The sequence below is a fragment of the Colobus angolensis genome, unplaced genomic scaffold (genome assembly GCF_000951035.1).
Source record: "Colobus angolensis palliatus isolate OR3802 unplaced genomic scaffold, Cang.pa_1.0 Scaffold294, whole genome shotgun sequence".
Taxonomy (NCBI): Eukaryota; Metazoa; Chordata; class Mammalia; order Primates; family Cercopithecidae; genus Colobus; species Colobus angolensis.
In genome coordinates, this window is record NW_012116199.1 from 1,736,710 (window position 1) to 1,759,856 (window position 23,147).

A 23,147-nucleotide genomic window follows, 5' to 3' on the forward strand; every position below is an offset into this window, starting at 1 on the left:
CTATAGTAAATGTAAAATCATATTCCATGAACTAATGCGAGTATGCTAAAAGCTGATACGCAATGAGTAGTAACTTACTGTTCCACACAAGATACAACTATATCCTCACGCATCAAGCTTAATGACAAAGGCCTACTACGAAAAACAAATGTATTATCAAGGTATTCATTTTTTTACAATGAGAAAATTCATCTGCTTCAGTTTCCTTGCAAAGTAAAATTTGGACTTAGGTTCATAAAAGCTTCCTGCCATCTAGAATTCTGCAAAAGGTCCCTACCACAGGATGTGGATGGTCTACCTGGAGTCAAAAAAGTTCAGCGACCAAGATATAAGGGGAAAGTGGAAAATTAAATAAAAGCTATTGTCAACAACTGGGCTGGTTTTTCAGTGCTGTTTCTTGCTAAGGTATTCACTTACGTCACCAAGCAGTCCACCAATCAGGCTACCCCCGTGACTGAAAATCAGCAGTGTCCTCCAGCAGCACTCTTACCTAGATAGCACACTGTCATTACTCAAAATAGAGGAAAAGAGATGCCAGTTTTTAAGTCTCAAAACATCTCTCTATGCTCTGTCCAGAGGAATGCAGGTGAGAAAATGCAGACTTATATAAAATAAGAGTATTAGAATGAAGTTTAGGCCCTGCATGGAGAAGTCATCCAGACCCATATTCCACCTTGGATTAATACTGGAAGCTATAGATGTTTGGGGAGAAACTGGTGAAAACAATACTAACATTAGTAACAATAACCGACAACACTCAATGATTATATAGTAGTTGCTGCTCCATCTCCATGTCTGCAGTTTCACTTTCTGTGGTTTCTGTTACCTGCAGTCAACCACAGTCTGAAAATATTAAGATATTTTCAGAGAGAAATCACAGTATAACTTATTACACTATATTATATTTGTTCTACTTTATTGTTAGTGTCAACTGAAGGATGATTAGGTTCATAAATTTGGAAAGAGCTTTATTTCTCATAAAGGGTTACAGTCTGTGGCGCGGCCATTCCAAAAGGCTAGGAAGCAAAACCTCATGCTAGAAGCCAGAAACAGACACTTCAATGGAGGGGCAAATGGAGCACCAATCTATGCAGAGTGGGGTGGCCAAGTATACATATTTAATAAGCTATAGGAGGAGTCATGAATGTTTATGCAAGGAGAAACGTGCACATGCACAACTGCACTTCATGCCTCTCCATGGGACCCATATTCCAAAACTGGCAGTGTTAGCATGATCCAGGGTAGGAGTTTTCGGACCCTCTGACTTCAAAAGGTGAAGCAGAGGACATGAAAACCCTGACTGCATGTCTTTCATAGACTGGCCATAACTACTCCATGGCTGGCAGTCTTTTACCAGGAAGAACTGCTGGGCAGTTGTGCCAAAACTCCAAAAGGGAGGGGCAGCATCAGGTGGTTGGTTGATACCAGTGGTGGAGTCTTGAAAGGGCTGATTTCTGTTTAGCTCTTAGGGAAGAAAGCCTAATGGCATTTAGAGCAGGAGAGGGTTTCCAAGGTTATTCTGGGGTCCCCTTGGTCAAGAAGGGGTCTGTTCAGTCAGCTGGAGGGCTTAAGATTTCATTTTTATTTCTCATTAATTATTGTTACTCTCTACTGTGACTAATTTATAAATGAAACTTTTTTTTTTTTTTTTTTGAGATGGAGTCACACTCTTTTGCCACTGCACTAGAGTGCAGTGTCACGATCTTGGCTCAGTGCAACCTCCGCCTCCCGGGTTCAAGAGATCCTCCCATCTCAGCCTCCTGAGTAGCTAGGATTACAGGTGTGTACCACCATGCCTAGCTATTTTTTTTTGTATTTTTGATAGAGATGGGGTTTCACCATGTCAGCCAGGCTGGTCTCGAACTCCTGACCTCAAGTGATCCATCCACCTAGGCCTCCCAAAGTGCTAGGATTACAGGTGTGAGCCACCGCTCCTGGCCTAAATTAAATTTTATCGTAGGTTCCTGTAATGATTAATGTTGAGTGTCAACTTGATTGGATTGAAGGAAGCAGAGTATTATTCCTGGGTGTGTCTGTGAGGGTGTTGTCAAAGGAGATTAACATTTGAGTCAGTGCACTGGGAGAGGCAGACCCACCCTCAATCTGGGTGGGCACCATCTAATCAGCTGCCAGCGCAGCTAGAATAAAGCAGGCAGAAGAACGTGGAAGGACTTGACTTGCTGAGTCTTCTGGTCTTCATCTTTCTCCCATGCTGGATGCCTCCTGCCCTTGAACATCAGACTCCAAGTTCTTCAGCTTTTGGATTCTTGGACTTACACTAGTGGTTTGCCAGGCACTCAAGGGTCTTCAGCCACAGACTGAAGGCTGTACTGTTGGATTTCCTACTTTTGAGGTTTTGGGACTTGGACTGGCTTCCTTGCTCCTCAGCTTGCAGATGGCCTATTGTGGGGCTTCACCCTGTGATCATGTGAGTCAATACTCCTTAATAAACTCCCCTTTATATATACAACTATCCTATTAATTCTGTCCCTCTAGAGAACCCTGCCGAATACAGTATGCATCTATGTATAGGGGAAAACATTGTGTACTTAGGGTACACAATGTACCTAATTGTGTGTCCACGATTTCAGGCATCCACTGAGGGTCTTGGAACACATCCTCCACAGATAAGGGGGGACTACTAGACCTTATTCCAGGTTGTTTACAGGTATGACTTCATTTAATCCCCACAACAAACCTATGAGGCATGTGCATTTATTATGTTTCTCTTCTCACCAACAGGCACAGGAGAAAATTGTTAAGTTTTGAGGTTCTACAGCAAGTAAGTGGTAGGTCTGGGATCTGAACACAGCCAATCTGCCTCCAGAGACTGGGCTTTTAACTGTATACTGATTCAGAGCAAACATTGACATGGTGTCCTTGAAAAAGTAAGGGCTTTTGGATCAGATGAACTAACATTAGAAACCTGTATGATACTGGCAGAGCTACTGAAACACCTCCATGCTTCAGTCTCCAAGTCAACAAAATGAGGCCTAATCCTGGCATCAAGATTAAGTGAGATATATTTACCCAGTACCTAGCACAGGGCCTGGCAGGGTAGTTAACAGTTTCCTTCTTTCCAGGGATTTCTGTTAAGGAAAATAGTTGAGGACTACACAAAGTTGTGTATACTGCAGGGGAGACAAAACCTTCCCTCCACCCTCGAAGGGTCCCAGCTGGACCTGAGACTTAAATGGACATAAAATAGATTAACAGGAGAAAAGCATTCAAATTTCATTTAAGTTTTACAGGACATAGGAGCGCTCGTTAGGGAAATGAAGACCCAAAGAAGTGGCAAAACCTAAATGCTTTTACATTTGGTTGAACAAAGAGAGGTAATTGTGGGAAAAGTAAATTACGTGGGGAGGATAAAGGGAGATAATTATTTTAACAAAGTTGTTTGTACAGAATTCACTTGGCTTTGACTCCGCATTGAGTAATGTTTCTTTCCTCTTGGTACAGTAAAGCTATTTTTCACATGGGAGTTTTTATCGCCTGTTTTCAGGAAGAAAAGAGGAAATTCAAATGGCCTTCTTGCATCTGCTATTTTTCAAGTGCCTTTAGCTCAAAGTAATCCTTATGCCAAAGTGGCATATTTTGGGCATATTCTGCCATCTTTCAGTAGAACGATGAGAAAGATGTTCACTGCAGCAAAACACATGTACAAAAAATCAAAAGGGCTGAAAAGAAATACATATATCAAGGTGCTATTAAAGTTAATTTGCTTTTAAAAATCAAAATCAACCCTGATTTTCTTGCTTGGGAGATGAATGAAAAATATATTTTCAATGAAGTGTCACTTCAAAGTGACACTATGCCATAGCAGCTATGCACATTCACATGTTCAATAAATTCAGTGTGATTTGAATATGGCATTTGTGACTTTCTGTTCAGGCAGTGAAGTCACAAAGACAAGTGGTTAAAAAAGAAAAACATTTTCAAACGCTTTATGTTAATGACCTTCATGCTTTTATTACTAGACCCAAAAGAAAAAATCAAAATTCTTTGAGGCAAAAGCTAAGCTAGCTAAGATTTCAAGTGCAAAGGACAAGGAAATGCCTACTATAGATTGCTCTTTAGATGTTTACAGTAATTAAATGTTTTGTCTTTTCGATAGCAAATGCCTTCCAAGAAACTCTAATCATCTTTATTATCTACTAGATTCTCCTCTTCATTCATGGTATTTCTTGTGAATCAGAAAAACGCTTTAATTTTTCTGACAGCAACACAGTGCTACAAGCAGGTGAGGACTTTTTAAGAAGAAAGGCAATGATCAAAGCGTGCAGCCACCACATATGAGCTGTTCTCTGCCTTTTCCAGTGGAAGAAAGTGGGCCAATGTGCAGCATGTGAGCAAGGGAGCTGGGAGGCATATACTATTTTGGTGGGTAGACAGCAGGAAAAGTGATCCAGACATCTTAATGGTTGCAATAAAGTCCCTTGTGTCCACACATTTACAACAGTTACATATATTCATTCATAGCAAAGATCCCTCCTGCTTAGATCACATGGTAGACTACCTAATAACACTTTGTCCCTCATAAATGAGTATTTCGATGAAGCAGCAGAGCTTTCCTTGGCTGGTGGAAGCGAGTGGAGAGGTGGGCCTTCGTAAGACAGTGCTTTCCAAGCATTGCAGCCATTTGCCCAGAAGCCTGGTCTTAGACTCTCTTTTCAAGAAATGCGTCTTCCAGATATCCAGGGCCCTTTACTTAGGAAAATCATTAGGGCCTATTAAGTTATAAAATTACAAACACCCACGGTCTTGATAGTGGTCACTAAGATTCTCTTTGTTTGCTTGGTTGCTAACCCCTCTGTTCTGTATCCTTTCCCTTTAGGAACAGCCTCTTCCCACCTTTAAGAGACTGTGTGTGGAAATAAGTTCTTGAAGTGGATTAAGTGGATTAATATAGGGCTCTGCCTTCCTTTCCTGAATGCACAGGATGCAGGCCAGACACAGTGACTGGTTCAGAAGTTCAGTCAGCATCCTTCCAGGATATTCAGATAGATATTCTCGCTCCTCTGAGCTAACAAGCTGAGGGGTGATGTAAGCCTAGCCACCTGGGCCCTTGCTTCTGAAAAACCTGCCTCAGGGCGAAGCCAACTCAAAAGAGATCTAGGACGTGGGAAACAATCTTCATGCTGCCATTTGAATCCCTGGATGCTGAGTTCAAGATCAGACTCCTGGAGATAATGAATTACTAAAGCATCTCCTTTTGCTTCATCTGCTTTGAGTTGGTTCCTGTCACTTGAAAGTGAACAAGGTCTGCCTGAATCAGTAGCCAATCCTATTATTCAGGGGAAAAGAGGGTAGTAAGAAATGAGACTTTGGAGCTAGGGAAGGTTAATAATGAGGAGTTTTGAATATAATGAGAGGTGAATTGAAAACAATGCGACATTTTTGTTATGTTTCTTCCCAGTGTTCTGTGGTTGGGGAATGAGCTCATCATTTGAGTTGGTGGCAACAGGGGTAAGGGAGAGACAAATTATGAAGAGCTGTGCTTTTCCATATGGAAAGTATATATGGGCCAGGCACAGTGGCTCACGCCTGTAATCCTGGTACTTTGGGAGGCCTAGGCGGGCAGATCACTTGAGGTCAGGAGTTCCAGATGAGCCTGGCCAACATGGCAGAACCCCATGTCTACTAAAATTACAAAAATTAGCCAGGCCTGGTGGTGGGCGCCTGTAGTCCCAGCAACTTGGGAGGCTGAGGCATGAGTCGCTTGAACCTGGGAGGCGGAGCTTGCAGTGAGCTGAGATTGTGTCACTGCACTCTAGCCTGGGCGACAGAGCGAGACTCTGTCTCAAAGAAAAAAAAAGTATAAATGAGCTAATCTGGTGATTTATCTTTGCAGAAAGGAGTTTTACACAACTTGGAATATAAATTAAAGCAGCGGTCCCCAACCTTTTTGGTACTAGGGACCTGTTCTGTGGAAGACAATTTTTCCACGGAAGGTGCGGAGGTGGGAGGATGGTTTCAGGATCCCTGCCTGCGCAGTTCACTGTAGGGCTCACGGCCTTATGAGAATCTAATGCTGCCACTTATGTAACAGGAGGTGGAGCTCGGGCAGTAATGCTCACTCGCCTGCCACTCAACTCCTGCTGTATGGCCTGACTGGTGCTGGTTCACAGCCCGGGGTTTGGGGAGCCCTGCCTTAAAGCATCCGCTACTCTAAAGTGTCTGTGTTCTCCATATTTAACCCAAAGCACTTGACCACTTGCTATACCACGCAAGATGCCAGAAACCTCATTCTTCCAGACTGCGCTTTAGCCTAAAGTAGAGAGAGACGCACAGGAAAGAGCTACGTCCACAAGCAGAGCTGACAAAGCCAATATCCAGACAGGGGCAATGCAGATAGGTTATGAGAAAACTGAACACATTGAAATGGAAAAAAAATAACATTAGAGAAAAACTAAAAATATTCAAGGCAGACAAGAAAGACCCCGTGTATGCAGACCTGGTGGTCATGAGAGAGATAACAACAACCATAAAGAGAGAAAGAGATGACTGTCGAGTCCTGGGGAGATGGGTTACACAGGCCCCGCCTCTCTGATCCCACCCCCTGCCACCGCAGCTCCCTCCCTTAGACTAATAACCACAGCAAGCATGCTTTCAGGGCTCTGGGTTCTCCAAGATCTGCAGAAGAGAGATCCAGCACAGGGTTCCTCCCTCCCTGAGACACAAGTGAGAGCTTAGCAACTTCATGCAGAGAAGAGGGCTTGCCCCTTCCCAAGGCCTGGGAAAAGCAAGGACGGTGTGGTACTTATGGGGTCTGTGCTGGCAGAAGCCTGTGTCTCCCTTCTGAGAGAGTCCACAGCTGTCCCCTTTCTGAGAATAGTCCTGCAAGACCCTGTTCCAGGCTGTCGTTCTTCAGGAGAGCCTCACAGGCAGGCCAAGTGCTGCCAGGCCTCAAGGTTGGGAGAGCCAGCAGTTTGCCTCCTGTGAGGCCCGGGCTGCAAGAGGCCCTTTGTAGTACTTCAACGGCATGTAGAGAGCGCGCCCTCTGAGGCACCGTGGCCAGAAAAGCAACACCCGCTGGGCCTCCTGCTACTTGCCAGCCTCATACTTTTCCAGTGACTCCCAACAACATGACCCACAGAGGAAAAAGAGAAGTACCGACCCTCTTCCATTTATCCCGCTGGATATCCCTGGCCTCTCTTCTGCAAATTGGTTGACCACAGATGTATGAATTTATTTCTCAATTCTAATCCACGGCTCTACGTGTGCACTGGTTTCCTGGGGCTGCTGAGGCAGAACGCCACAGCCTGGGGGCTTAAACAACCAAGTGATTCCTCACAGTTCTGGAGGCTCCAAGTCCGAGACAGAGGAGTCAGCATGGTTGGTTCCTGCTGAGGCTTCTCTCCTCGGCCTGCAGATGACCACGCTCTCATGGTGTTCTCACCTGGCCCTTCTCTGTGCATGCACATCCCTAGTGTCTCTTCCTCCTTTTGTTGACTATAAGGACACCAGTCCTACTGGATCAGGGCCCCACTGTAAAGGCCTCATTTTAACTTAATCCACTTCAAGAACTTATTTCCACACACAGTTTGTAAGTCTCAGGTTGAGTCTTGCGAATTCTGGGGGAGACACCGCAGCCCATCACATATGTGGATGTGTGCCACTGCTACACTGCCTGGTTACTGCACAGTGTTAGTAAGTTTTGAAATTAGAAGGTCTAAGTCCTCCAGTTCTGTTATTTTTCAGGATTATTATGGCTATTCTGGGTCCCTTCCATTTCCATAGGAATTTTAGAATCACCTTGTCAATTCCTGCTAAAAATTTAGTTGGAATTTTTTTTTTTTTTTTTTGAGATGGAACCTCGCTGTGTCACCAGGCTGGAGTGCAGTGGGATGATCTGGCCTCACTGCAACCTCCACCTCCCAGGTTCAAGCGATTCTCCTGCCTCAGCCTGCTGAATAGCTGGGACTACAGGCACGTGCCACCACCCTCAGCTAATTTTTGTGTTTTTAGTAGAGACGGGGTTTCACCGTGTTGGCCAGGATGGTCTCGATCTCTTGACCTCATGACCCGCCCACTTCGGCCTCCCGAAGTGCTGGGATTACAGGCATGAGCCACCGCGCCTGGCCTCAGTTGGGATTTTCATAGGGCTTGTTTTGAGTCTGTAGATCAATTTGGGTAGCACTGACATCTTAAAATTAAATCTACCGATCCATATACATGGGATGCTAGTTAATGTGGACAAGTGAATTTATTACTCCTCCAAAAAACTATTTTTACAAACTTTATATCAACATGAGAAATGATGTTGTATCTTTCTACCCGGAGGGAGCAAGAAAGTCAGGTGGTGTTCCCTTTGTACATGGGCAACCCATTTTCTTATCTAGACTTTCTTTTGCTCGCCTGGAAAAAAAAAAAAAAAAAAAGATATTGCAAAAATGTGATAATTGCTTTCCTTAGTATGAAAAACTGTTAAAATGAGTGAAGCCTGTGCTGAGCTAGAATTCTCACATTTCTGTTTTGATGTATCTGCATTTCACAGTAAAAACCCTGAGTTATGTATATATGTGATCCTGAAGTACACATGATTAAAAACAAATATTTCAATCTACCATGTTCAGTTCCATTAGATCATTGAAAAACCTATCTCTACTCGAATTCTCTGAAAACTTGTAAATCATGCTCAGCATAGTGACAACTCCACTAGGAAAGGCTGACCAACTCATTTGTTACAAAGTCCCTGGCCCCCTGAGAGGGGAGCCCCCAGAAACCTAATGTGAAAGGAAACTTCCATTTTCTCCCCAGCTGCTTTCCTTGAGTTTGCATGATATGCTTTGACTGCTATGTGGAGCTGTCAAAAGCCTCGAACAGAGAAAATAAGGAAGAATGGCATTCTAGGAAATAAACAAGCTTAATCTCAGCTGGACAGAAGGAGGTACATAGGCAGCCTGGGGAAGGAAGAGGCAGGATACGGGGAAGACAGAATGGACTCTGTAAACTCAGGAAAAAATAGCAACCTTATAAATACAAAGATGTTCCCTGGCAGACACATGTCAGCACGTGGATTATAAAAGACAAACCAGCCAACGTCCCCCAGGCAAGTGAGAATCACATTCATTGGGAAGAAAGACAGCAGAAGGACCTTGCCGCCTGGTGATGTCTCAGCTGGCCTGGCTGCAGCTTTGCCTCCAGCAGCCAGGGAACCCCCAAAGGAAGGACAACCAAAATGCATGAAAGGTTTTCTGATGGTTTGCTGCCCCTTGAGGTTGGCAACACCATCCTTTCATCTGCATGGATAAACTTGGGCACCCTTTTTGAGAAGCAGTACTTTTTTTTTTTTGAGAGGGAGTCTCGCTCTGTCTCCCAGGCTGGAGTGCAGTGGTGCAATCTCGGCTCGCTGCAAGCTCTGCCTCCTGGCTTCATGCCATTCTCCCGCCTCAGCCTCCGAGTAGCTGGGACTACAGGCGCCCACCACCACGCCTGACTAATTTTTTGTATTTTTTTTTTTCTTTTTTTTTTTGAGACAGAGTCTCGCTCTGTCCACCAGGCTGGAGTGCAGTGGCGCTATCTCGGCTCACTGCAAGCTCCGCCTCCCGGGTTCCCGCCATTCTCCTGCCTCAGCCTCTCGAGTAGCTGGGACTACAGGCACCCGCCACGGCGCCCGGCTTTTTTTTTTTTTGTATTTTTAGTAGAGACGGGGTTTCACCGTGGTCTCGATCTCCTGACCTTGTGATCCGCCCGCCTCGGCCTCCCAAAGTGCTGGGATTACAGGCGTGAGCCACCGCGCCCAGCAATTTTTTGTATTTTTTAGTAGAGATGGTGTTTCACCATGTTAGCCAGGATGGTCTTGATCTTCTGACCTCATGATCTGCCCGCCTCGGCCTCCCAAAATGCTGAGATTACAGGTGTGAGCCACTGTGCCCAGCCTTTTTTTTAAAGACTTTATTAATCTCACATGTTTGAGACAGGTGGTTGGAAAACCAAATATTAATGAATTAACTGCTTCCTAGGATTCAACCAGTCATTAAAAATGTACCCGTGAAATTTTCTTGAGCTGTTCAATTGTTTATCATTATCCCAGAGGTTCGTGCTCTCATGCATTTATTTTCCTTTCATATTTATCTCTAAGCAAATTATCTAATTCAACATGGTTATTCTGGATATTTAAAAGCTGTTCATTGGGAAACTTCACACAGTAATGTGAATACACCTGTTATGCTTAATCCTTTGTACTGAGATGTGATTATTAGATGTAATTTATAGAAATTCTGCTGAACTCATTGTAATTTATTATCCATTTACAGTTTTACTTGATTAGTCTTACTCAAGGATGATATTTTCTAAATGTATAAATAAATAATGCAGTCTATTAAAATGGAGGTTAAATAATAAGCAACGGGTTTACAAGTGGACATGTGACCCAGCTCTGGCCAATGAAGTGAAAGGGATATTTTGGGGGTCATCTGAGAAATGTTTACTTGCTCTTAAAAAGAAGTTATAGGAAAAAAAGAAGGAAAACTTTCCTGTTCTACTGGACTCCCATACCAGGCATCTGCACGTACTGCCTCAAGCAGGGGCAACTGTCTCATGACTGAGTAGAGCTAAGCCACCAAATCAACATATTGAAAATGGCAGAGGGGAAAGCCGGAAAGATTCTAGGTCCTTGACTTTGCGAGGCTGCTGAACCAGCTAACCCTGCGGCAGCCCCCCTCTGGACTTGCCATTTGATGTAATAATAACTTCCTTCATTACTGAAGCTTGTGTGAATTGGTTTATATACTTGCAGGCAAAAGCCACCCCAAAGCTTCCCAGGTGACATCTGTAGACTAGGGAGTCCCAACAAGAGGAACAGACTTCACCTGGTGAAGCTGTGCCAACCCACTCCACCTGTCTCTGAGATCTACGGATATTTGAATGTAAGCATGAAATGCTGCTCAAGTTCAGGTAGACTACAGCTCAAGAATGTGAGACTACAGGTTGGAAGTCTGTCTCCCTCTCTAAGGCAAAGAGATGTTTCGATGTTACCTGGGACCTGAGAAAGGGGGAAGGTCTATGGTTTGCCCAGATAGCTCAAGTCTGTAGGTTAGAAAGCCAGGATTTGTTTGGAAGTTATAAAGACGTATCCTCATATGTCACAGACATCATGTGATATGGTCTGGCTGTGTGCCCACCCAAATCTCATCTTGACTTGCAGCTCCCATAATTCCCATGTGTTGTGGGAGGGACCCCATGGGAGATAACTGAATCATGGGGAAGGTTTCCCCCGTACTGTTCTCATGCTGGTGAATAAGTCTCACAAGATCTGATGGTTTCCTAAAGGGAAACTCCTTTCACTTGGTTCTCATTCTCTCTTGTCTGCTACCATGTAAGACGTGTCTTTTGCCTTCTACCATGATGGTGGGGGCTCCCCAGCCACGTGAAATTAAACCTCTTTTTTAAGAGGCTTGAAAAAGAGGTCCATTAAACCTCTTTTTCTTATAAATTACCCAGTCTCGAGTACGTCTTTATCAGCAGCACAAAAACAGACTAATACATTATCCTAACTTGAATGATGCCTGTCCTCAGCCAGTGGTCCATTGTGAGTATCCATCAAGGATACTCCGTCAAGGAGTTTTCTCCCACTGCACACTGGACCTCAGGGGTTATCACAAGCTCCCCAGCACTCTTCAAATTGTTCCTTGTTTCCAGCAAGTCATCTCTTCTCCATCTACCTCATGAATTCGGTATTTCAGATGCCTGTCACATTGCCTGTCGCTGATCCCTGACTCTTGAGACCCCACGATGTGCTACAATCTTGGCCCCCGAAGAAGACAGGAAGTTTTAATCCGAGGCTCTGGAGGGCTTCAGGCATACTGGTCTGTTCTTGTTGCCTGGACTCCTCCAGTACATCCAAGTCTGCCCTTTAACTTGGCTTGTTTGCCCTTGTTTCTTGGCTATAACTGGTCTCAATATGGTGATGGCCAGGGGACAGATGAGCTTCGAAAGCCTCAGGCCAACCAGCCAGATATTCTCTTGCCTCCAGTGGTCACTGATGATGCCTGGTATAGGGGGTGTCCAGAGGATGACCCACTGTTGCTCCCCATGGCCTATCAAGATACAGGGTCATGCTCAGACAAGGAGGTAAGACCAAAGACCAGAGTCCAGCAAGAATCTATGGACCAAAGGTCAAGCAGTCTGGAGACAGTCTGCATCTCTGGCAGACCCCAGGGTGAGAAGCAGCTATCCCAGGCCACAGTGGGGTCAGCTGGCCAATCTGAGGGCTCTGGAGCAGATGAGAGGGAGCCCGTCCTGCACACTTGAAAGAGAAGTTGCAAGGTAATACTGAGGACAATTAAACCCTATTTGATTCCGAAAAGACTATCCCCACCCTCACCATTAGGAGAAGAGACAGTGTAGGTTGCCAGTGCAACTGCGGAGGGGAAACAATCCAACAATCACACCCTATCTGCCTCTGTCTCTTCTTCTTCTTCTTCCTTTTTTTTCTTTTTTGTTGGAGACAGAGTCTGGCTCTGTCACCCAGGCTAGAGCATAGCTCACTGTAACCTCGAACTTCTGGGCTCAAGCGATTCTCCTGCCTCAGCCTTTCCAGTAGCTGGGATTACAGACATGAGCCATCATGCCCCACTCCATCTCTATCAATCCACCATGGCCTGGGGAGGATTTTAGTTATCACAGCCTACAGCTGGGCCCAAACCAGCACTGGGGAAACTCCACACCCACCAAAAGGAGGCAGCACAGCAAACTCATGTGCCCCCTAAGAGGGACAGTGGTTTGAAGGAAGGAGACAGCCAAATTCTAGAACAGATGGCTACTACAGAGCAGAACTAATGACAGAAACGGAAATAGACTATATAATATAAACAATGAGAACACATAAAGAGAGATTATTAGAGCACAAAAAATGCTGTCAGGACGGAAAAAGGCTTGATTTTTTTTATTGTTTTGTTGTTCCTGGATCCTAAGAGAAACTCCAAATGCTTGACTTTTTCATTTAAAAATTTAGTAGAGGTACTGTATAAAAACCAAATTATGATTTTAGGAAGATAAAATGAAAAATGTATCCCACAACACAAGACAGAAAGTTAATGAACTAAGAATCACGAGTTAAAGATCAAGATATGGAGGGTGGATGCAGGAGGAGGCATCCTGTGTAAATAATAAGAGTTGAGGGAGAAAAGAAAAGTATGAGAGAATAAACAAAGAAATGCCAAAGAAACAAAACCAGTCGAATCTAAAGATTGAAAGGTTCTGAAAACGCTGAATTTAGACACATCCTCACAAAGTTTCTGAATTTTCAGAATAGGGAGGAAAATCATATAAGCTTCCAGACAGGAAGAACACGTTGTCTAGGGGCAGGGCGTGGTGGCTCATGCCTGTAATCCCAGCACTTTGGGAGGCTGAAGTGGGCAGGTCACTTGAGGTCAGGAGTTCGAGATCAGCATGGCGAACATGGTTAAACCCCGTCTCTAATAAAAATATAAAAAGTAGCCAAGTGTGGTGGCACATGTCTGTACTCCCAGCTACTCGGGAGGCTGAGGCAGGAGAATCGCTCGAACCCAGGAGGCAGAGGTTGCACTGAGTCAAGATTACACCACTGCACTCCAGCCTGGGTGACAGAGAGAGACTCCATCTAAAAAACAAACAAACAAAAAAGACATAACCAGTCTAATATCACATTTCTCACCTGCAAGCATGGAAAGTAATAGATCATGGGCTAACATTTAGTGGCTAGGGAGAAGAAAGAACCGATGAGGAATCCTCCACCAGGCAACTACAGAGAAATGGATGATTGGACCTGCAGTCAGGAAGCAGAGCTTCCCTGCACACGCTCTGCAAATACTCCAGGATACACTACCAAAGAGCCAGATCAGAACAAGGGCCCAAGGGAGAAGACGGAGTGCAGTGATCAATAGTGAGAGTGAATCTCATAATATTTGTTTTTAAATCTTCATGCACAAGGGTAACGTGAATGTAAGTTATAACACAACTGTTCTTGAGGATTCTTGAAATGAAATAAGGAAAAGTTAAGTTAGATCCTAGCCCCAAACAATCTCAGCATACTCCAGGAATAAGGAGAAGACAAGGGCGAAGGAGTGAAAAGAAACGTTGATTCCCAGGGTTTCTCCTCCAGGTGGGACAAGATGAAGAGGACACTGAAAATATTTAGGCAGGAGGGTGTGCTGGTAATTAAGCTACGTTTTCTCAATTTCAAATCCACTGCTCCCTGACGCTGGAGGGGGGGCTCTTTAAGCTGTGGTTTTCTTTTGTTAGATGGTGTTCTACTGGGTTCTTCCAGTAAGAGGCAACGGAGGGAGCCTGCAAAGTGGGGAGAGGAGATGAATTTGCTTCTTCCTTTTTTCTTGCTCTCCATGTCAGTACCAGCCTGGCAGTATCTCTGCCCTGGGTTCCAACCTCTCTCAGGACTCCCAAACCAGCTTTCTTGTGCTCTCTCAGAAGTATGAACAATAGCTGAGCACTTCCCTGCAGATACGAAAAAGGCTGAAAGAGAATACCAGAAAACACAGAAAATGGGCAAATCCTAGAAAAACACAACCAAGAAAAACTGATGCAAGAAGAATCACAAAGTTTGAACAACTCTAGGAGCTTCTGAATCTGGAATTCCAAACTTTCCTTACCAGAAAACTCCAGGCCAAGACGACCTCACTAGTAAATTCCACTGAACCTTTGAAGAAGTAACACCAGCCTGAAATAAATGCTTCCAGAAGAGCAGAACAGGGACTAACCCCCATTGTGTTTTATGAAGGAAGTGTAATCTCCATATAAAAATCTGACAAGGACATTTTGAAAAATGAAGAGTAAAGGCCAATCTCCCTCACGAATATACAATAAAAAAAATCCCGAACAAAACATTAACAAACAGAATTGAGATTCAGCTCGAGCAAGCTGAGTTCAGTCAAGGAAATAAGGTTGGTTCAACGTTCAAAAACCAATCAAGATAATTCACCGTATTAACAGAATAAGGGAGTTCTCTCATATGGTCTTCCCCCCCAAAACAGAAGTCATATGATAAAATTCAATATTTATGCATGATTTTTTTTTAAACTAGCAAAACAAAACTTAGCAGGCTGGAAATAGAAAGGAACTTAAACAATTACTACAAACAACTTCCATTACACATCATATGTGAAATAATGAAAATGTTGCCTTAGAGATAAGAAATAAAAAAAGCTGCCATCATCACTTCATCATTTTACTGGAAGTCTCAGTCAGTGCAATTAGAAGAAAGAAACAGGCCAGGCTCGGTGCTCACGCCTGTAATCCCAGCACTTTGGGAGGCCAAGGCAGGCGGATCATGAGGTCAGGAGATGGAGACCATCCTGGCTAACACGGTGAAACCCTGTCTCTGCTAAAAATACAAAAAAAATTAGCCGGGCGTGGTGGCGAGCGCCTATAGCTACTCAGGAGGCTGAGGCAGGAGAATGGCGTGAACCCGGGAGGCAGAGCTTGCAGTGAGCTGAGATCCGGCCACTGCACTCTAGACTGGGCGACAGGAAAAAAAAAAAAAAAAGTTACAAAGATTGGGGAAAAACCTCAAGTTATCTTATTTTCAAATGATGTGATTCTACATATAGAAAATTCAAAAGAATGTAAAGATAAGTTAACAGACTCACTGGATTTATCAAAGTAGCTGGATATAAGGTTAACAGACATACATCAGTTTTATTTCTATTTTCCAATAACAAATAAAATGGAATGAAAATAACAGCACATCTGGTACATTTTCCCCAAGATGAATGCAATGCAATCTCCTCCCTACACACCCTTTCATACCAAAATGTGGGTGGCTGAGCCTTCCCTCAAGGGACGGGGACTATCTGTCCAGCCCCTCAAATGTGAACTCCTTTTGTGATCTGCTTTGAACAATGGAATGCGGTGGAAGTGACACTGTCTGAGCTCTGGAGGCTGGCACCTCTGCTTCTGTCCTCTGACCACGGTCCCCACTGTAGTGCTCTCCTTGCACGGACAGAGCTCAGCCCACGCCACTGACTGGGGATTACAGGGAAGGCTCAGCAGTCAGCATCAAAGTTCCAAACAGAAGAGTGAGGCCGTTTAGACCATTATGTAACTGAGTGTCCTGTTTTTAAAAGTATGTCTTCCTTCTCCTTCCTGCCTGTTCCTTACCTTGCCTTTAGCATGAGCTAACAGTCTTTGCTCTCCCTCCTTCTACCAGGCACACCCTGGCACAATGTTTCCTCATCTAATTATGTGTTTATTTAGAAGTTCCAGAGACTAAATCTTGAAACAATTCGGGCCACTGTGGGATTCTCCCTGACCTGCAGATTACTTCCAAGCTCCAGTTAATTTGCAACTGGGCTGTACCCAAGACGGCACCAGCCCATTCACCACATGGGGCAATAACGCAAGATAGCCATCGGAACAAGTCACGTAGACTGGCACCCCCTCATTACTCCCGCATGCCCCTCATACCAAACTTCCCTTTTTAAGCCCTTACCCTTGACCCAAAAAGGCACTATCCTTGGCCATTTCCCATGGAATGGGGAAGAAAGCTTTTGGGATAAAGTCACTTTCCTTTCACTGTATCTCATCCTTGTTCCCGGCTTTGCAAGTGGCAAACAGCCGTACCTGCATCAGGTTACAACTGGGTTGCTCCAGCTACACTGCAATCACAGAAGAAAGTCTAGGCAAGACCAGCCAAAAAGAAAAAAAACCAAAAACAAAAACAAAAAACACCCATGGAATCCTGAAGAATGATAAACTATTGTTTTAAGCCATTACCTTTTGAGGCAACTTGTGGCACAGCAATAGGTAATCGAAACACCATACTCAATCACAATACCACACACACATTTATTTTGTTTAAAGTAGAAATATATCTAATGAGAGATATGCGGTGCCTCTACTCAGAACATTATACAACAATAGTAAGAGAAATTACATAAGACCCAAATACACGTTCATAGCAGGCATGCTATAGTAAAGATATCAACATTCCCCATATTGATCTAAAGCTTCAATATAATCCCATGAAAAATTCCAGCAGGGTTTCTTGACACAATTTGACCAATTTACTAAAAAACTCAGGTGAAAATGCAAACGGCCCTGAATAGCAAAACAAGTCTGAACAACAAAATGCTGACGTTATAGATACCAAGTCTTATTTATAAATCTATAGTTATTAAGGCAATTTGGTATTAATGCAAGTATAGACGAAAAGACCAAGAAGATCAAACAGAGAATCCAGAAAGTGACCGGTGGATAGGAGGACACTCATTCGTCACAAAGATGGCACTGCACAGCAGTGGGGAAGGGACTGTCTTTTGAATAAATAGCCCTGGATCAATTGGATATTCATACAGAAAAATGAAACTACATTTTTTTTTTACAAAAATTTACTCTCATTAAACTGTAGTTCTAAATATAGATGGGAAAATAAAGCTATCTGATAATAGGAGAAAAACTCTGTGACCCTGAGTTAGGAAAAATATTTTTTAAATCAAGACACCAAAAAGACCATTGAAAAGGCAAGCCTCTGAAAGCAAGAAACACACACTGTTATGTATGTATATTTGTGTGTGTGTGTGTGTGTGTGTGTGTGTATGCGCCTATACAGTCATGTGCCACATAATGCTGTTTTAGTCAGGAGTTTGAGACCAGCCTGATCAACATGGCAAAACCCAATCTCTACTAAAAATATCAAAATTAGCCAGGCGTGGTGGTGCGCACCTGTAAACCCAGCTACTCAGGAGGCTGAGGCAGGAGAATCGCTGGAATCCAGGAGGTGGAGGTTTCAGTGAATCAAGATCGCACCACTGCACCCCAGCCTGGGTGACACAGTGAGACTCCGTCTCAAAAAAAATTAAAAAATATATATATATAAGTGAAAGTTCACAGCAGCATTATTTGTAATAGTCACCAAATTGAAATAAACATCCATCAACAACAAAAAGCATAAATAAAATGCAGGATGTACGTGACGCAACACTGTAAAGCAATAAGGAGGAGGAACTATGGCTAAATGCAGCAACATGAATAGATCTCATTCCTTCACTGCTTTTGTGGATCTGGCCCTGGCTTCCCAGGGCACAGATACCAGAGGGACCCTCCTGCAAGTCCGTCCTCAGCTCACCACCACAGCGGTCCTCAAAAAAGTCAAAGTCTTTAAAATCCCCTGCCAGTCTGCATACTGGGCAGCCCCTGTTGTCTAGCCTCACCTCCTTCTACTTTCCCTGAGGGCACTCTTCTGAGCCGTAACTTCTCCTTGCTGTCTGCTCCTTGAGTGTGCCAGGCATGCTTCCACCTCAGGGCTCTGCATGGGCTGTCCTCTCTGCCTGGAAAGTTCTTCCCCTGAGAATCACGTGGCTCACTTCCTTGCCTCCTGCAGGTCTTGGGGACGATGAGCGCTTTCCCATGACTAGCACCCCGTGTCCATACTCCTGAGGTTTCAAACCAGTTTCACTTTTTCAACTTAACACTTACCTGTATCTGGTATATGATTGATCTGCCCATTCTGTATGATCAATCTTCCTGCACAAAAATGCAGCTTTGGGAGAATGAGAATTTCGCCTCTTTTGTTCTCTGTTATATCCATAGGCGCCAGAGCACTTCTAACACATAGAAAGCACTCAGTACAATTCTCTTAAAAGAATGGCCACGTAAGAAGACATAAACATGAATGCTGACTGATGCTGCCTGTGCTTAGACAGAGCTTGTCTACTTGTGGGCCTCGCCGGTAGGTTCCTCTTCCTCCCCAAGCCTGTGATTTTCTTTCTCTAGGCCATGAATTTCTATAGAAGGGACTTTTGCAGCTCCTGCCAGGGCATTGCTGAGACTAGCAGCCAGCACTGTGGGAGCCAAAGGAGCAAAGCTGAGGAGGCTGATGGAGATGCAGCCTCATCTCTTCGAAAGCTCTCACTGAATCCCAAGTGACTTAATCCCAGTGTTCACAGAACATCCATGTGTACCCCTGCAGTGCCAGCTTCCCTTGCAGCTGGGATGGGCCATGTGCCTGAGTCTGGCGAATGGACATGTGAGTGGAAGGGGTGTGTCCCCTCTGGCCTGAGGCACTCACCATCAGGTGCCTCCTCCATCCCTTTCTTCCCCCTAGGCAGCAATTCTTCGGGCCAGGGAAGGGGTCTCATTACCTCCCTTCCCACACAGAGGAAAGCTGCCCTGAAAAGTCATCCAGTCCATACTATGCATTTGTGACCAAGAAACAAACCTTTGCTACGTTAAGCCACTGAAATGTCAAGGGTTTTTTTGTTACTGCAGCATAGACTATCTCATCCTGATGATGTTCCGTCAGGCACCCCACTCTTGCCTTAGCTGTACTGGGTATCCCTGCTGATGTCTCTCTGGTTCAACCTCTGTCTGCTACTGGGGTCAGAGGGACAGTTACAAAGCTGCACAGGCTCCATCTGGGACTCTGAGGGGGTCGCCTGCGTATCACAGACTGTAAACCAGTGCTCTGGCTTTTGCCCTATCCACATTCCTGCCTTCAGAGACATCTGGTGACTAATTCCTGAGCCCTTGCCGGGCCCTGAGGCACAAATCAGCTTGTTTCTTCCTGCCCCACCCTGCACCCCCAGCTCTCAGCACAGTGGATGAGCAGAAAGAAATCGAAGCCAACCACACAATGACACGCTTCTCGTGCTTCCAAACTGCTGCTGACATTTCCCATCTGTTCATCTCCTCTTTGTGAGTTTGATTCTTTTCTCTTTTATTCTTTCATTGCCATTTTAATGGTGCTTCAGGAGAAATAGTGATAAACAATAAATATTTCGTGAATACCTATTTATTTTGAATATTCATTGTAACCATTGCTAAGAACAGCAAAACTTTTCGGTTTGCACAGGGCTTTTTTCTTCCAAGAAGTTCAGAGGATATTTAAAATGTCAGTTCAAAGAACAAAAGGAAAATATTATTATTACCATTTTAAATCAGATAAAGCCCTGTGAGGTCTGAAAACCTGCCCCAGCACCCAGTGTTTGCCAATGCTGGGACACAATCCAGGTCCCATCTCATGATCTGATTTTCTACTAGTGGACACTATCCTGAGTGCCAACATTTATATCCATCTTCCCACCATTCATAGGAATCCTATCTGCATAACCCAAAGAATACCTGCTGGAGACCTGACGCTTACTGCAACTTCGCCAGCACTTTCCTGATCTTAACGAGGCGTCTCACCAGTTTCACTACTGATCATCACTGACAGGCTTCAGTACATCATTTCATATATGAATCTTCATCTTTCCTTTCTTTCCTTTCCTTCCTTCCTTTCTTTCTTTCTCTTTCTTTTCTTTTCTTTTCTTTCTTTCTTTTCTTTCTTTCTCTTTCTCTCTCTTCCTTTCCTTTCCTTTCTTTCTCTGTTTCTTCAGTACATAATTTCATATGTGAATCTTCGTCTTTCTTTTCTTTCTTCTTTCTTTCTTTTTTTCTCTCTCTCTTTCTTTCTTCAGTACATAATTTCACACGTGAATCTTCATCTTTCTTTCTCTCTCTCTCTTTTCCTTTTTTGATGGAGTTTTGGTCTTGTTGCCCAGGCTGGAGTGCAGTGGCACAGTCTCAGCTCACTGCAACATCTGCCTCCTGGATTCAAGTGGTTCTCCTGCCTTAGCCTCCCGAGTAGCTGGGATTACAGGCACATGCCACTATGCCTGGCTAACTGTATTTTTAGTAGTGATAGGGTTTCACCACGTTGGCCAGGCTAGTCTTGACCTCCTGACCTCAGGTGATCCGCCCTGCTCGGCCTCCCAAACTGTTGGGATTACAGGTGTGAGTCACTACACTCAGCAATGCATTTTCATATATTCCACAAAACACAAAAGTGTATAATGAGATCATGAAGTGGCTTGGAAAATTTGTAAGTTCCCCATCTAGAAGCTGGACATCTTTGCTTTTAAAAGGAGAGGGCTAGAGAGAGGATAAATCCAATCAGTTGCTTCTTTCATTCCTTGCTTCTTTTCTACTGTTACATACTTGGTCATAAAGAACACCAGAAGCAGGCCAAATACATTTGCCATGAGCAAAAGATACAAATCAAAATGTAGGGCTTCTCAGTACTGCTTAATATTAAAACACAATGCCGCATTCTCTACTACAGCTTTGTAGTTACAAAGAATCTATTCGAGTGGCCATATGTCAAAGATAACGGTACAAAAAAGCTGGGTCTATATGGCTCATGGCCCAACATCCACTGCTTAACATGATGTCTTGGCCGGGCGCGGTGGCTCAAGCCTGTAATCCCAGCACTTTGGGAGGCCGAGACGGGCGGATCACGAGGTCAGGAGATCGAGACCATCCTGGCTAACACTGTGAAACCCCGTCTCTACTAAAAAAAATACAAAAAACTAGCCGGGCGAAGTGGCGGGCGCCTGTAGTCCCAGCTGCTCGGGAGGCTGAGGCAGGAGAATGGCGTAAACCCGGGAAGCGGAGCTTGCAGTGAGCTGAGATCTGGCCACTGCACTCCAGCCTGGGCGACAGAGCGAGACTCCGTCTCAAAAAAAAAAAAAAAACATGATGTCTTTTCTGGATGAAGATCCTGAAGTCAGGCAAAGGCTCCAGAGGAGGACAGAAAACCAAAGTGAAGAGATGCACTAGGTAGGGAGGTCTTTGGGTCGTAAGTAACAGAAACTCAGCTCCCATTACCTCAAACAAAAAAAGGGAATTTATTGACTCTTAGAACTAGGAAGGGATCCCCCAGGACCCAGGAAGAGAGCGGGGATGCAAGCAGGCCCAGAAGCAGGTGTCAGCTGCTGTGGGCATCGCTCTGTTCAGGCCATCCCCTCTGTCCCTGGCTTTGCTCTAATCCTGCAGCGTGGCTTCCTTCACACACAGGGAAGTGTGGAAGCTGGTCATGCTAAGCAACTCTCTTAATGGAGAGACGGAGTGTGGGGTCCACACCCTCCACCCCCTCTCCACCGCCAGCACACCACGCCAACTCCAGGTATTCTAGGGAATGGAATTCTTTGGGGTTCGCTGCCATGCCCAAGGCAGTGCCTTCACGCTGTCCTCACAGCACATCCTGCAGTAACTGTGGGGAAACTGAGGGTGGGGGGGGAGATTCTGACCTCCAACCCCCATGTCATCGCCAGGGAATCTTGCAGCCCAGGGCAGATAGCAAGAGCCTCTGCCCACTAGGTCTGGTGCTCAGAAGCAAAGAGGGCCCTGGGGGGACAATCAACACCGGGAGACTGAGGCTGGGTATGGGTAGCCCCAGCCCCAGCCCTGGGAGCTGGGATTAGGGCCCAAGAATGAGGAAACAGGGAGGAGAAAGCACATTGACCAATCCTGGAAGCAGCATGATTGCCAGGTTCTGGAAATTCAAAGAAGCAGGCAGTGTGTGGGCAGACCCCCATTAGTGGCCAGAGCCCAAAAGGAACCAACCTTGCTTTCAACCTCAGCCCACTCCCTGCTAACAGAGGGAGATGGCGTCGAGCCTGAGGGGCAGAAGGAGGCCCAGGCATAGAACTGCACTTGTCCTGGGTCTCTGCAGGTCAGCAGTGGGATGAGCAGGAAGAGAGCCCACCATGGGCATCCACAGTGGGGAAATGAGACAAACGTGTGTCTCTTTTGCTACAGGACCAAGTCCACTGTCCTAGAAAGGTTTAGTTGACAAAAAAGGAGACATTCACACATTTCCTCCAGCAGATCCACTCACTGTTATTTGTTACCTGGGAAACCAAACAGCCATATATAAACAAGAAGGGTAAATCTTAGAAAATCTTAGAATTTTAGAAATCAAAGTGCCATAATTTCCAGGATGATATTAAAATGCCGTGACTTTCTGAAAAGGGTTCCAGCAACATGGTTGAGAGAAAATACGGTGCTTTCTTTTCCACAAGGAGATTGAATGTGTCTTATTTACAGTTACCCAGAAAACAATGATGAAAGTAGCCACGTCTTCGCATTCTAGAGGCACAGGTCAGAGGTGTCCGAAGGAGGATTTGGCATCTTGGACAGCGAAGTCCCGAGGCTGGGACCCTGTGGGGAGCCTTCTTCATTGCAGGCTCCAAGCCGCCAGTCTCCTGCTGCAGGCAGAAGGCTGTGTGGTGCTGCCAGGATGGAGGGTGCTGTACAGAGCCCAGGCACTGAGAGAAGCTTGTTACAGCCAGACCATCAGGAGGGAGAAAACAGGATGACAGGGGTCAGTTCATGAAGGTCCTTGGATTGGATTTCATTCCAAGAAAAACCCATGGAAATCAGGA

The 23,147-nt window shown here is 44.8% G+C and overlaps 1 protein-coding gene across 1 annotated transcript in view; it reads right to left on the reverse strand.

Annotated features, from left to right (window-relative positions):
- FAM189A1 (family with sequence similarity 189, member A1) overlaps positions 1-23,147 on the reverse strand; it is a 251,507-nt gene that overhangs the window by 132,954 nt on the left and 95,406 nt on the right. The window lies entirely within an intron of this gene.